Genomic DNA, 16,415 nt, shown 5'->3' on the forward strand with positions numbered 1-16,415 from the left:
CTGGAGAACCAATGGAAGTAATAATTGGGCCTGGAGAAAGTTTTTTCTTCCAGTTTGGTCGCTGTACAGCTATAACAGTTCGCCTTATGAGAAGACGCCCTGTATTTTATTTTCAATTTTGTGGTTTCACATATTTGTCTAAATAGGAAAAACTGAAGTTCATGGGGAATCGAGAAATGTCGGAAGATTTCCCAAAGAAAACGATATCTTACTGAACGGATGTATATTATATGATTTGTACGTGCTAAAGGCACGTTTCTTAACCACAAGAAACAGTGGATTTTATTCATATTTACTTTGTAAAGGCCAGACGAAAAAACTCATTATTATTGATAGCTGGAGACACTTTGTTTATGAAACACAGTTGGGTCTTTTGAAAAGTCAGCGATAAGCTGGGAACGGTACGCTAAAAACAAATTAAAGATGGCCGAAATACTCAACGAATCACGAAGCGATCGAAAGACCTAAGTGATAGAATTGAATGTAATTTTATTCAATTTTAAGAAGGGAAATATCCGCTGACCTAATTTTGGGAAGTCGAGAGGTGTCCGTCGGTGGTTTTGGGTCGTCGAAAGGTCGAGTTGAGAAAAATTAATTAGAGGAGAATTTTTTGTGGGGGGATAAAGTCGGAAAACTAATAAAGTATTCGAAAAAAAGGGGCAAACAAGAGGTCAGTCGCGAGTTATTCGACTAGTGTGATATTCGAGGTACTTTTGGGAGTTTGGGGAAAAACCCGGTTTTTCTTTCCTTTTTGGTTGCCAGTTCAACCAAGTGAAATTCTGATTTGGTGTTTTGTGTTAAATTCAGTAAAACATAAAAGGATTAGCCGCTATCTACAGTTAAACGGAGAAAGAGAGCTATTGGTAAGAAAGTTTTAGGGTTTTTTCATCTGGTGGCTAACCATATGCTTTTATTGAAATACTGTGGGTGAACATTCATTTAAGTAGCTTGTCTCATATAGAGTTGCCGAATAAAGGGCATGTTTATGAATATTCAATCGAATGCCGGTTGAGCTTTCTCTTATGGTCTGACTAGGTTAATGTGTTCCTTTTGATGGTTTGTTTTTTTTGTTTATTTTGTCGCTTACATCATATTTGTGACTTTTGCATTTCTTATTTTTTTTAATTATACTTATTAACTTCGAATACGGTGTAGTATTGCTGATAATTATACTGGTAGGAGAAACAGGTGAAAAAGGGTAACGTAGCGTTTTTCATATCTCACATAAATAAGGGAACTCCCTAGAAAAAGTTTATATAAGAGGTATCAATGGCATATCCCGACAAAGCGCATGGAAGGACTTAGGTGAAAAAGTTTTCTATTCTAAAACAGTATCTATTTGATAAGGAGAAGCTAAGCCAAAGCTTTGGAGGGTGATCACTTCTGCAGGCAACATCTGAGAGTAAGTATCATTCTCCATTTCTAAATTTCAAATGGTGACAGCGGCAGCTCTAATTTTAAGTTTTGGCTATAGTTTTTCCTATCAAGACTGATAAATATAAAGATGAAGGTATTTTTTGTTTGGGAAAGTATCTTCCGCTTTCAGAGTTCAAACCCATCATAGGGGTTACACAGCGTTGACATGAGAGCCTTGCTTTTCATAATTCTTTTCCATTTTCCTCGGTATTGATGGCATTTTGATTTTCTACTAATAATAATAATAATAATAATAATAATAATTTTTATTGTCCTGTAAGACAATCAAAAAGGTACATTGTGTAGGAATAGTCAGAAAAGAGCTTGAAAGTATAACTAAAAACAAGACAATCCACTAAGAGTAATGCATTCATTGAAATTTTCATTTTATTATTCAATCCTTCCCTGAAGGGAGTAATAGGTTTTCTCTAGTAGAAAAGACTCAAGTGTAATTTTGAAGCTGTGGATAGTACTAGAGTTTTTCAGTTCAAGTGGTAACAGATTGAATAATCTGAGCCCTATTACATGGCATATGAAAGTCTGTCTTGTACCTGGTATCAATAGAATGCACATTTTCATTTCTTATGAAACAGTTACGGTTATCATATATAAAAACACATAATTCGAATATACAATACAGGCATGGCAATGTTAGTATTTCAAAATTTAAAAGAATGCTTTTACAGCTTGTATTTCTTGAGACTCCTGCTATACATCTTATAATCTTTTTCTGGGCGACAAAAACATCTTTGCATGAAGAGGAAGCTCCCCAGAAAGTAATACCATACCGAATAAGCGATTCAACTTGAGCATGATACAGCATAATCAACTGTTTCTGGCCTGAAATATTACGAAGGTTTCTCAGAAGATGATTCATGGAGTTCAATTTTGATATAACTGTTCCACAATGAGTTTTTCAGCTGAGAAATTCATCCAAGTGTACACCTAAAAATTTCACCGTAGAGCACGGAGAAATTTCATCATCTTCAATTTGCAAGTTGAATCTGACTATTTCTTTTTGTCTAGCATGAAATCTTATCAAACGTGTTTTTTGATTATTCAAATGTAGGGAATTTTCCTTGAACCAGGTGTTTAATTTTTGCAGGATTAAGTTACCTTTGGTTTGTAGATTTTGATCTATTTTATCTGATATAACCAGTGATGTGTCATCTGCATATAGTGTAAAATGAGCATATTTGGCGATGGATTCCATATTATTTACATATAATAAAAAAAGTATAGGGCCCAACACTGATCCCTGTGGGACACCTACATTAATATCCACATAATTGGATGTATATAACTTTCTCACATCATTATTATCATTGATGATACTGACATATTGCTTCCGTGTTGAGACAAACGTTTTCAGCCAGTTAAGTACATTTCCTTGTATGCCAATATTATGGAGTTTTATGTAAAGATTTTCGTGATCAACACAGTCGAATGCCTTACTGAGGTCACAGAAAGCCCCAATAGGGCACTCGCCCCTGCTAATTGAATTCAAGACGTTAGAATATAAAGAATGAATCACATCGGTTGATGACTTTGAATTCTGAAAACCATATTGGTTTTTGGATATAATGTTGTTCTCATTCAAATAAACGTTCCCGTCTATTCAAATATGCATATTCAAAGATCTTAGAGAAAACAGATGGCACTGTAATTGGTCGAAAATTTGTCATGTTATTTGGATCGCCTTTTTTATATATGGGAATGACTTTGCCCGTTTTAAGAAGATTCGAAAAAATTCCTGTACAGTATGAAATATTTATCAGATATGATAGGTGAGATAATAGAGCCTAAAATTTTTCTTAATAGAAACCCCGGAACTTCATCAAATCCAGATGAGTAGGTGTTTTTTTTTTGTAATTTTGGCCATAATAGCTTGTATAATTCATCTTGATTATAAGATAGCAGTGAGAACTTATTTGAATGAGTATATTTTTCTAGTGGATTGAACAAGTTTGTGGAATTCTGGGTTTTTTTAATAATATTAAATGGGGCATTTCTGAAAAAATTATTGAAGCTATTCACAACTAAAGTTGGATCTTCAATCCATTCGGCGTTTCCATTCCTTATTGATATGTTATTGTGAACCTTTACTTTGTTAGTTCCGATATAACCTGCCATGCTGATTTTGTGGGGTTATCTGAGTTGGTGATTTTACCTTGGAAATACTTTTTTTTGGTGGATTTCACTAAACTGGTGTGGATTTTTTTCTGTTGAATATAGAGTGGTTTCATTTCAGCAACAGTCTGGGACAGGAAATGAAGATTTTTCAAAGCTTCACTGGATTGCCGTACTTCGTTATTCAGCCATTTGCTACTTATATCATTTATTATATATTTTTTCTTTAATGGAAAATTAATATTGAAGTAGTATAAAAATATATCCATGAAAGATTGGAACGCCATGTTTACATCAATATTTGCGTATATACCAGACCAATCTTCATTCAATAGATCTCTCAAAAAATTTGCAATTGAGATATCATTGAAATTTCTTTTATAATAAGATTATGACCTCTGTTTTGGAGCTTCAATATTGAAGTCCACATAGACGCTTCTATGGTCTGATATGGTATTGTCAAGAATGCAGGTAATACTGTCATTAGTAAAATTCGTGAAAATATTGTCTATAATAGTTATACTGTTGATTGTAACTCTATAGTTGGCCATCTGACTGAATTATTGTCAATTTTAAAGAGGGCGCTAAGATATTCATCAATTTCAGGTAGTCATTATTTGATGTTTTTGCATCGATGTTAATGTCGCCGCAGATCATAAACTGCACATTTGGTTAGTATAAGTAATTCAGTACATCATCAAGTTTTTCTAGGAATATTTGCAAATTCCCAGATGGAGATCTATAGCAATTTAAAATGAGGAGTGTATTACTTGTTTTAGATTTATATGAAAGTGCTGAGACTTCAAAGTCTTTCTCTCAACAGAATTTTTTTATGTCAATATATTTTATTTTAATATTATTTCTAACTGACTTTTCAGAGAATCAACTGCGTTTGATCCCTGTCAAGTTCACTGTGAATATAACAGTCCAAAAGGGCTTCAATCTTCAGTTTGTTTCATTTGAAAAAGTCTCAAATCTATAAACTAATGAAAAATGTTTTATTGTTTTTCACATTTTCCCTTCAGTTTCTTATCCGTTTTTCTCTTTTGAAGATAAATTATCTGAACAATTTGGACTATACTACTTATGTAGTTCTTCACCTCTTCAATTACCATGATCGTGTATTTCAATGAATTATCACAATTTAATATTTTTATGGGGGGCAAAGTATCACCAAATTAAGCAAATTAGTAAACCCTCAATTTCACTTTAACAGACACATTCTCTGTCTTGATTTCCTTTGGAATTTTTTGTATGGACGCTCTTGAGGAAGTACTCAGAATGAGATCCGTAAGATTCATTATGAGATAATATTATAGTAACTATAGAAAATAATTTCGAGGAAAACCATTCGCGTTTACCTATATTTTGTACGAGATGAACAAGCTTGAGGTATCTCGAAAAATTAAATGCAATTTCATGTCTGTACACCCACAATTCTAGTTAATTCGTCTTCGGTACAAGATTGCGGGAGTGCACATATCACATAAAATTAAATTGCTTGGTAATTTGATGTTATCTGCAGAATACGATCATGATGTGGGTTGTGCCAAGCAAATACCGTCCCGCGATAACCATCTCGGATTTGAAATTCTTTCTTTGATTCCCAAACAGATGTTTATGTGAGATACATGTGTATTTCCAATTTTGACTTGCGTCATCTAATTACTACCTTCGATGCGATTCCTAATAACCAATTTAATTATATTGTTGGGAGATCTTATACATCTGACACTCAATAAAATACTCCGGTGTCGAGATTTGAAAATATTTTTGATGGACTCACATTTTCGTTCTAGAACAGGAAATAAAACCTATCCATGATAATAATTAGGTATACAATTTTCACAATAAATTGTATTTAACACGCGAAAAGATGTGTATGAAACTTTTATAGAAAATTAAATTTGCTACAAAAAATTTCTCTGAGTAAACACTCCAATCAACAGTTTTTGAGCTGCAGAGTTGGGAAGTAGAATGTTAATAATCAGTGATACTAAATTTTCTTTAAAATAAAACTTTTGATCTCACATTGAATATTATTTACAATAAATTCTACAGAGTTATTGAATTGTTGATTTTGGAAACGGCATTTTCTATAGATGAATTTAAATCCATAGTTTCCATGAAATCATAATATCAGTGAAAAAAAATTCAAATATTCAAGAATATTAATAATAATAATAATGATAATATTCATTTCTTTGGATGAAAAGTACAGTTGACAGAAATCAATGTACACTGAACAGAAAAAAGGTCAATTATAAAAGTAAATGTAAAAACATATAAACGTAAATAACTACATATACCCATTTTATAAAAGTCAGTCCAAATAATATGTAACCATATTATAAGTCAGTCAAAATAATATAAACAACACAATAACACAAACAGTGATAAACATTCATAAGTAATAAGAGTAACATATGAATGTAACTAGTTATAGACTATAAAAAAGTCAATAAAATATAATCAACACACAATTTCTCGAATATTTCTCAAGTATTGAAAGTAAACGCTTCAACCAAATGTGCTGAAGCTCAAGATTTCAGGTTATTTGATTGGTGAATTCTTGAATGGTGTAACAAGTCTTTTGATGTAGCATTTTTTCCAGCTGACTTCTGAACACATTAATATTTGGAGAATTCTTAAGAGCTATTGGAAGCATATTGTATACAGTGTGTAACAACGAAAACTTAACAGAGCCGTTTTTGAATATAAAAAGTAAGATTTTTAAAAAAAGCTCGGACACGTCGATTTCTAATTAAAGGGAGACACCTTTCAGACTAATCAGATTTTTTGTAATACGCACCCCCTCGGAGGGGTACGTCCGACGACCCTTATTTAGATATGGAAAGTAGGTCGAGTGGCACCTTGTTTTAAAGGTCTTCCGAATACTTTTACAACTCTGTTAAAAGAAAATTTTTGTAACGATTAGTTTTCGAGATAATTTGAAGTTGAAATTGCCATGTTAATAATTCATTAGACAGACCACTCGGTAACTTGTATGCCTAAATAAAAAAAATTTCGAGCAGTTCTTCTCATCAGTTTTTTGTTAAATAAAATCCCTTTTTTAAAATCAATACCCACTCCTCTTCTTCCACTTTTCCTTAGTACATCGTTCGATTGTTTTGTTTAAACGGGTCGTGTATTGTTATTTGTTTGAGTTATTGCTTTATTTTTTGGCAACGACCAAAACGCTAATAGAACATCAATTTTACTTAACGAGCAAAACCCTAGTAAACATTTAAGCAGAAATCACGTTCTGGATTTGGTCACAAAATTCAGGGAGACAGGTTCGGTTCTAAATAAGAAAAGAAATGTTCAGAGAAGGGTAGTGAATGACGATAATGCGATTTGAGTGATTGGTCAAGTCATCGCCAATCCCAGGTTAAGTACCAGAGGTTTATCAGCAATGTCCGAAATAAGCCATATGAACGCATGGAGAATCCTTAAAAACCAGAAATTCCATCCTTACAAAATTAAACTTGTTCATGATGAGGATGATTTTGACCGAAGACAGGAGTTTTGTGAGGGCATGAGTGAGAGATTAATGCAAAATCCCGAGCTGCTTTATAACATCTGTTTTTCGGAAGAAAGCTCATTTTATTTAAATGGTTGCGTGAATCGTTATTGGTCGGATGAAAACTCAAGACAATACGCAGAAATACATACCCAACATCCCCAAAAGTTGAATGTCTGGGCCGGAATATTAGGCAATCATATTATAGATCCATTTTTCATTGATGGAAATTTAACCCGTGATTCTTATTCACAACTTCTTGAAGAGGCAATACAACCTCGTATAGTTGAAATAATTGAACAGGATCCAAGATGTCAAGATGAATTAATTCATTTTCTACAAGACGGTGCACCACCCCCTTATGCCCAGCAGAATAATCATTTTGAAGGACAATAGATTCGCAGAAGAGGTCCAATTGAATGGCCAGCACGATCACCAGATTTAACACCACTGGACTACTTTTTGTGGGGATATTTAAAGTCTAAAGTTTATGCTACACAGCCAGCCAATTTGGATGAATTACGTCGTAGAATTATTGATGAATGCCGAGCTATAACTCCTGAGATGTTGAATAATGTAAGAGCAAAATTCGAACAAAATCTTTATTGTTGCATGGAGCAAAACGGCGCACATTTTGAACATTTACTCTATATTTCCTATGTGAGTTACCCTTATTAGGTGTTACTTTTTTTGTGTGTGCTTTAAAAACAATTATTGGGATTTATTAACCCTAAAACAGTTTTTTGAACTTTTCTGTGTCATCAGCATTCAAGGAAATCAGCAGGTTGTATTCGTTGTGTAGGTAAGTTTTTAGTATGATTCACTTTTTCATCAGAAGCATAAAATATCCACGTCAAAAGGCAACCTTCATAAGGAGGTGCCACTCAATTTACCTAAAATGTAAGGGTGGTAACCAACCCCATCTCCCGAAAAAATATCATCGTAATAAACAAATAATTCTTACTTTTTTTACGAAATCAAATGGACACGTATTAGCAGGTTGTCATAAAAAGCAAAAATTAATTTTTTTATGAAAGTTCTGAACGTAAATTGTACCCTAGAAACAATTTGATTTATTTTAAAAAGAGTTGAACTCAATAAAAATACGTTTAAATCTTCAAATTACCTCGAGGGGGTGCGTACTACAAAAAATCTGATCAGTCTGAAAGGTGTCCCCCTTTAATTAGAAATAGATGTGTCCGAGCTTTTTTTAAAAATCTTTCTTTTTATATTCAAAAACGGCTCTGTTGAGTTTTCGTTGTTACAGACTGTAATTTACACCCACTGTACTCTACGCTTTTTTCATACAAAGAAGTTCTATGAGCGTTTAGTACGATTAGATCTTGCAAACGAATATCGTGGTTATGATTTGGAAGAGAGGACTGAAAATTAGATTTATTTTTGAAAACGTATGCACTAGCCTCTAGTATGTAGGTGAATTTTTAGCTGTTTAAAAGCATCTCTACATGAATTACGCTACCCTAGCTCAGCTTTTATTCTAACTGCATATTTCTGGAGGAGATATATCCTTTTAACAGAAGCACTCACACTCTAGTTGAGAATGCTATATCGAAGGTGTGAATGGAAGTTAGCATGGTACAATGTTAAGAGTATACTAGAGCTGCAATGATTTGACATGAATAGCAGCTTTTCTTCAGTTAATCACTTAACGTATCAATATGTTGATTCCATATTGATTTTTTATCTAAAACAATTCCTAGCATATTTACAGTTTCTACAGGACTAATTGATTTTTCACTATTTTCATATAGTATCACATTCGAATCCCTTTGAACACGTCTGCTGAACAATATAGTGTTAGTTTCAGATTTGTTGAGTTTCAAATTGTTCTTTTCAGCCCACAATATAATTTTATCATATATATCCTCAGCAGTTTTATGGAGTGCCTCCATGTTGTCTTCAACAATCAAAATATTTGTATCGTCAGCATAAGTTGTAACGAATACCGAGTTCGTTTTACTGATGAACGTAATTAGATCATTAGCAAATAACAAGAAAAAAAAGGGCCTAAATTCGAACCCTGGGGAACATATTTGTAACTAACATTCCTGCAGTTTTGCCCTATAAGGCTTTTTTCAAACTAATGAAAAAAACTGTATCAGTTTGAATCAATGTATTGGATTTCCTACCACGTTACTCGTGGTAGAAAATCATCATGAAAAATGAGGAATGAAACTTTCTATGTTTTACCACTTTAATTTGTAATTGAAGTTATTAGAGTTTCGTCCTATTATGATATTTTCAAACGAATACAATACAATAATTCATACTAATATAGTTTTTTGTATTAATTTGAAAATATACCTATAAGACGAAACTGCAGATACAAATAAAAGTGGTGTGATTTTACCGCGACACGCGTCGCAGTTTTTGTAAAATAAACTGTATTAATGAATTTAATATGGATTTTCATCAAGAATCGGCCAGTTCTATTCAATTAAATAATTAAGGACAACATGGTTTTTAAAAAATATATGAGGCATTTCTTTTTCCAACTTTTTTGAATAAACATGAATTTGCCTATAACCAACTGAATTTTTGAACAAATTTTAGCTGTCTAAACGAATTCCGAAAGATTGCGAAATCTTGTCGAACAATTTGTTTGGATACTGTTTTTTTAGGCTTATAAACCTCCACAATTTGAAAAAAAGAAAGCTGAATCGATACAGAATAAATGGACGAACTGAAAAATTCACCCCGAAAAGTTACTGCGTAATATCTCAAATAATCATATCTGGAAAGTTAATTTTAATCCTGTGAATTTTAAATATTTTATATTGTAGACCTATTGACTGATAATTCAGACAACATTTCTTCTTCAATGGAAATTCTTTCAATTGAATACGACTAAGATGATAATAATAATTATTTAATTCATTGTACAAAAAACTATACGCTCACCTGTGAATGGCTTTGCCCGAAATGAAATATATGAAATGGAATAATTATTGCCTGAATGACATAATAAATGAGAATGATTTGTTTTGGGGTTATTTTTCTGAAAATGTCGTCTGTTCATTGAAAACATTTTTTATCAGTTTTTCAGATTCCCATTGTTTTCCGAATTTCAATCTGGACTTAATTTTTGACAGACCAGTTTATCCCATATTTGATGACGAGTGGTCAGAAGCGGTGTACGGTGATAGTCGTCTCCTTAATAAACATAGTTAATTCATTAGATTGCAGTACAAAATAAAATATTTTTGCTGAGTAATATTAGGTGGCAGTGACATTATGATAGCTACAATAGATATTCATTAAAATAGTCGGTGTAAAGTGCATTTTGGAACGGATTTATTTTATAGACAGTAAACTGTGAGTACCTACCCAAAATCCAATTTTGCTTGAAAGTGATACGATTGATAAGAAAACCGCAATATGAATATTTGCCCATTTTTGCTGGGACCAAAGAACTTATCAGTTGATTCGTGTTTTTTGGTGAATCCAAATTGTTCGTGATGACCACCACTAATGATGATTTATACAAGTTGATTCAGAAAGAAAATGCAGAAATAAAGCAGGAAATTAGGGCCCTACAAGATCATTTCTCTGATGAAATTGAAAATTTAATTCGTAAGAACTCCGAACTTGTAGTCGAAAACACACGTTTACGAGAGAAAATTGAGCGTCGGCAAAAAAAATATAATCTCATAGTTTATGGGATCTCTGAATCCGATAATACTTCTTCATGCAGATATAATAGACCTATGCACGAAAACATTGAACATCAATTTTTCACTGTCTGATTTTTGAGATATCTATCGAGTTGGTAAGAAATCTGAAAATGAAATTCGGCCGGTAGCTATTGAAACTTTGAATTATCAAATGAAGTTGGATATTCTAGCCAAATCAAAATTATATAGAGAGAATTTGACAACTCGTAACATACACATTGCTTTGGATCTTATTTCTGAGGATTATAATGCTAATAAATTTCTATTAAAATACTAAAGACAAGTGAAAGTCTATGATACAACATCTAAAGTCGATTTGAGAAGAAGAGTACTCACTACGAATCTGCCTCCGTCTTCAGAAATGGATAAAAAATTCGAATATATCCGCAGTTATTCCTTTTTTGATAGCTTATTTCTTAACTTCTTCGACATCTGTCGAATTTTTTATCCATTTCTGAAGACGGAGACAGATTTTGGCCTCCGAAACGTAAAAGATAAGTATTATTTCTTAATAATTTTTTTTGATAGGCAAAACTGTTAAATACGACAAGTTACTGATGAATAGAAGATTTTTCCTTGTGAAAAATACTTTGATTTTTACGCAGTAACTTATCGGGGTAAACTAAAAAGTTAGCCCTTCTACACTTGTATAAAATTCTCCATTATAATTTTTATATTTTTTCAGATTGTGGAAGGTAAAAATTACCCAAAAAAGGTCGATAAAAAAACTGATTTTTTCCTCCACAAAAAATGACTTTCGTTGAATACGGAAAAATTCTTACATTTTGTCTCTCAAATTCGGATTCCGAGTTAGTCAACGAAGAAAATAAAAAGAGAAAAATCCAGTCTTCTCCTGGGAATTCGGATCACCCCCGGAAAATAACCACTCGGTCGTTATCCCAACGTCCAAAATATTAGAATTCAATCATTTCATGGAAATAGTGTGAGTAGATATATATTATATTCTACTTCCGTGTTTGCATTCATCGATTTTTTGTTTCAATTAGGTGATATTTTTTAATTAAAATGAAATTTGGCCACATTAATTTACGTTCAATATACACTGGATTCGATGTGCTCCGGAATACGGTAAATAATAATGATTTTGATATTCTAGCAGTATCTGAAACATGGCTAAGACCTAATTGTGATGTGTCTATGTTCCAAATACCTTCTCACAAATTTATTCATGTAGCTAGAGGTACTAGAGGTGGAGGGGTGGGACTTTTCCTTAAGAAATCATTTCATTTCAAAATCTTAATTAGCGAAATACATATATTGAACAATTGTGGGTCGAAATTAAATACAACTCATCTTTTTATATTATTGGTGTTATATATAGGCCTCCAAACACGAATATTTCTGACTTCATAAATGACCTTGAAGAGAGCCTAACCATAGTCGCGCCGCATTCTGACAATATAATTTGCATGGGAGACTTTAATTTTAACGGGTTGGATATTACAGATAGGAATTATATCCATCTCACAGACATCTTAGATACTTACGAATTGAAAAAAATTATAAATTCGCCAACAAGAGTAACACAATCATCATGTTCTCTGTTGGACTACATTATCGTTCACGTTAATTTCAAATGGTCTGATTGTAGCACAATGGACTTACATCATGTTTCAGATCATTTTCTAGTTTATTGTTATGCTCCTGAAATCATTGTAAAACACAACCCTGTTACGCGAGCTTTCCGAAATTTTAAAAATTTCAACTATGTTCATTTTACAAATGAGTTAGAATCAATCTGCTGGAATCCCTTGTATCTTTCAGAAAACATTGATGAAAAAATCAGTTTTTTTTGTTTTCAAATCCACACGTTGTTCAATAATCATGCACCATATGTCACAAAAATTTTTACCAAACCTTATACACCATGGATTACAGACAATGTGAAGTTTATGATGAAAATAAGAGATAAAGCCAGAAACAAATTCAAAAAAACCGGTAAAGCTGAAGATTGGAATTATTACAAAACTCTTAGAAACTTCCACTAAATCTTCTATTGAGCGAGAAAAGAAGGCTTATCTAGAATACATTGCCTCAATAATAACCATAATAATTCTATGGTTGAAACTAAAAAAACTTGATATTCACAATAAAAAACCTATATTGAATCTTCCCTCCCATTTATGTGATCCTAACAACATGAATGATTTTTTTATTGCTTCGCAACAACGGTGTAGTAAGGTTGACCCAAATCTGGAACAATTTTACAGTAATAATGTGAATGATTCTATCACATCATTTCTTGAATTGACATTGATCACCGAAAATGAATTGTTAACCTTCATATCACAAATAAAAAGTAGATCAAAAGGATCTACTTTTTATTTGTGAGTAGTATATACTAATCGAAAACAATTTTTTGTTTCTTTTTAGCTCATTACTATATGATGTTGTTAAACGATTTTCGGTCAATTTTTCTTTGCAAATTCGATTTGAACCAAAGTGCTGCACTGCCAAAATATCCCGAAAAATTAACCAGGCATTTGGCATTGGTGGTGTTAACACAAAACGCACTGTTCAACGTTGGTTTGCCAAATTTCGTTCTAGAGAGGTAAAGTGGTCGATCTACAGTAATCCACGATAAGGATTTGAAGGCCTTGGTAAAGACTGACCCTTCACAGTGCGTGGGATGACACGGAAAAGCGATTCGAGACGTGTCCTAGGGTACATTATATTGGTCAGACTGGCAGAACATTTGGGAACCCAATCCAGCAACATCATATGAGCTATGTAAATAAGAAAACAAGTTCAACATATTCAAATCATCTTTTAGAAGAAAATCAAATCTTTAACGAAGAGTTCGAAATTTTACACATAGAAAATAAAGGTTTGAAACTGAATCATTTGGAAGCAATGGAAATTAACAAACTTAAAAATCCAAACATTCTAATGAATGACCAACTAGATTTGAATAGATCACCATTATTGAACTTGGAAAGAAAGAAAGAATTAGTATTATTGATGTAGAAGTGAGGTTATATGCTTCAGGTGGTCATAATTGAAGAGGTACCACAGGTAGAGGTTTAGGTAATTTGTTGGAGGTAGTTTCAATTATGGTTACCTGTAGTATATAAATATTAGTGTAAGAAGCAACTAGTTGTATTCAAATGTCTGGGGTGCAGATTATTCATGCCAAATACATATATATATATATATATATATATATATATATATATATATATATATATATATATGGAACCAACAAATAATGGGGCTAAGCAGCAAATGAAAGAGTACTCTTTAAAGTTTGTCCAAGCTTTCGGAAATTTAATAAATTGTTTCCATCATCAGGGATGCTACAATTTGAGCCCTCCCGAATGCTTCGGGGGATAGGGCCTGACCAGCGCACACTACGGTGAAAAAAAATAATAATAGCCTTTATTTCAGTTAAAAACCATTTACAGGGTTAACTAAGTTTGTTAAAAAAAAGTAATATCGATCCTTATATTTACAAAGTTACAATTTGAGAAAATGAATGAATATTATATAATAATTAAATAAAGAAAACTGTACCAGAAAATTAAAAATTCTTCATGAAATACTGTTATGCTGGGTCACCAATATATTCTAAGGAATCAAAATTGATATCACGCAAATTTGAAATTAAATTGAAATTATTGCAAATGCTAAAGATAGGTTGACTTTAGATACAAATTGGTTCTGGCCAGTCGGCTGTAAAAAGTGTTTGTACTTCTAGTTCTAAAATGAGGAACACAGAAATTCATAAAAGATAACACCTCCATAGCATCCACATTGTTGTGCAGTAATTTATACAGAAAAAGTATTCCAGCAAGTTTTCTGCGTAATTCAAGACTTTCAATATTGAATGTTATGGTAAGAGATTCATATGGAATACCTCTATCAGGATATTTACTATAAGGATTGAAGAGAGGAGTCGCTGGAGGTGAAGAGAACCTGATCATCGATATATATGTAACGCAGGATTCGATATGCGGTACCCGACAAAATAGTGAGATGCATTGAACAACTGACACTATTGCCATTATCCGTTGCGCTCAGAAATACTCGAGGGTATAATTACGACTTTGAAACTCAAAATTTCGACTTTAATCTCGAAATATCTACTTCAATCTCGTTATTTCAAAATTATGACTGATAGATTTTTGTTCTCGGACCTTCGAAGAATTTTGATCCGGGGGTCATAAACTACAGCATATCAAAATTTTAGCCAACTCGATTGGAATCCATTTTCGATATGATTTTTGCGGAGTTTGTTATTTTCGCTATTTTGTGGATTACGTACATGAAAATAACCATCCCTCACCAAGAAAAATCTCTAGAGGAATTTTCAAAAATGTACAGTCCCTAATCTGCAGAAAATGTGGGAGAAAATAGTTTATGTGGAGTCAAATAACACTCTTAGAAATTGCCCAGGTATACGTCTGTCTTTTTTACAAATTACATTACATATACTTTTATACACAGGTGTACGCAATCCATATGTACGCAATTGAGATAAAACCCATTCCTTGACATATTGAAAAATAATTGAACGATTGATGAATGAGAATACTCTCATCCAGGTATAACTATATAGCAATCCACTGATTGGATTTACCTCAACCTCAGTCTTCACGTCTGTACTCTTCAGTTGCGCGCGATGAACGTTTGAATACGGTCGGCATAAACGGATATGTTCATCTAACGTGTTTCACTGGTTCCCTCTTCCGTTTCATAAAATGTAAATGTGAAAATAGTTACTATGACTAGTATGTGATTTTTTTGAAGTGAGTCTTTTAGTTATTACATTTATTCATTAATTTTCATTGTACTATATCTAAATTTTCAATCAATGAAATTCATAGATTATCGAATTTTGGATTTCTGTATAACAATTATTTAGGACATTTTCATTGTGATATTTAATTTTATCTTCAACATTATTGCACTGCTATTGGAAAATTTACAATATTTTTCAGAAGTTTTAAGCGGTGTGTCTCACTAATTAATCACTCCTGAATATTCAACAGCAAAATTATAAAAAAATAGCATAATTTGGCTTAGTTGCATACTTATCATGAGTCGACCTTCAGAAAACTAACTCTCTTCAATAGACAAACTATTAATTGATGTTTTTGTAACTAGTGAAAATATTACCCCCTATATGTTACATATAGAAATATCTATCAGTTTTTACTTATTTACTTACATCTGTATCGTATTGTCAATGACAGTGAAATATATACCTATTAAATAGTGTTAGTTCCGATCATTTCACTTTTTTGCTCATGCGAATTTTCTTTTTTTGCAACTCTCAAGAAGGAATTTGAATAACCATGTTACATGCTTTTAATTTTGTTTTGAAACGAATACACAATATATGAACACACTCTGAAAATATTATAAAACTAACATCAACAGCTTTTCCATGTTTCTCATATTTTTGACACGCCTATATTATTAACACACTTATATTAGCTTCACTTGTGTTTGTTTTTAGTTTATAACCGACTCCTTTGGACTCGATTTCAACTAACTTCAAACGGACAGATCTATTTTAAACTCTTTACACTTATCAAGAATTGGCGACAATACAATAATTGCATAAGTTTATTTCATTATTACGAAAGCGTTGAAGGGCCACACAAAAATATTTTTTTCGATTTGTA

General features: G+C 32.4%; 1 protein-coding gene across 2 annotated transcripts in view; it reads left to right on the forward strand.

Annotated features, from left to right (window-relative positions):
* The first annotated feature begins 452 nt into the window (after window positions 1-452).
* LOC111515123 (uncharacterized) overlaps window positions 453-16,415 on the forward strand; it is a 108,310-nt gene continuing 92,347 nt past the window's right edge. The window contains exon 1 of one of the 2 annotated variants that reach the window (XM_074170246.1): window positions 453-863. The gene's annotated coding sequence lies outside the window, so the exon portion shown is untranslated. Of the gene's footprint in view, window positions 864-15,405; window positions 15,534-16,415 lie in introns of those variants that run through there. The other variant, XM_074170245.1, reaches the window with a different exon arrangement.

The sequence above is a fragment of the Leptinotarsa decemlineata genome, unplaced genomic scaffold, assembly GCF_025532065.1.
Source record: "Leptinotarsa decemlineata unplaced genomic scaffold, Ldec_3_MD MMD2_P_RNA_scaffold_7, whole genome shotgun sequence".
NCBI classification, from domain to species: domain Eukaryota; kingdom Metazoa; phylum Arthropoda; class Insecta; order Coleoptera; family Chrysomelidae; genus Leptinotarsa; species Leptinotarsa decemlineata.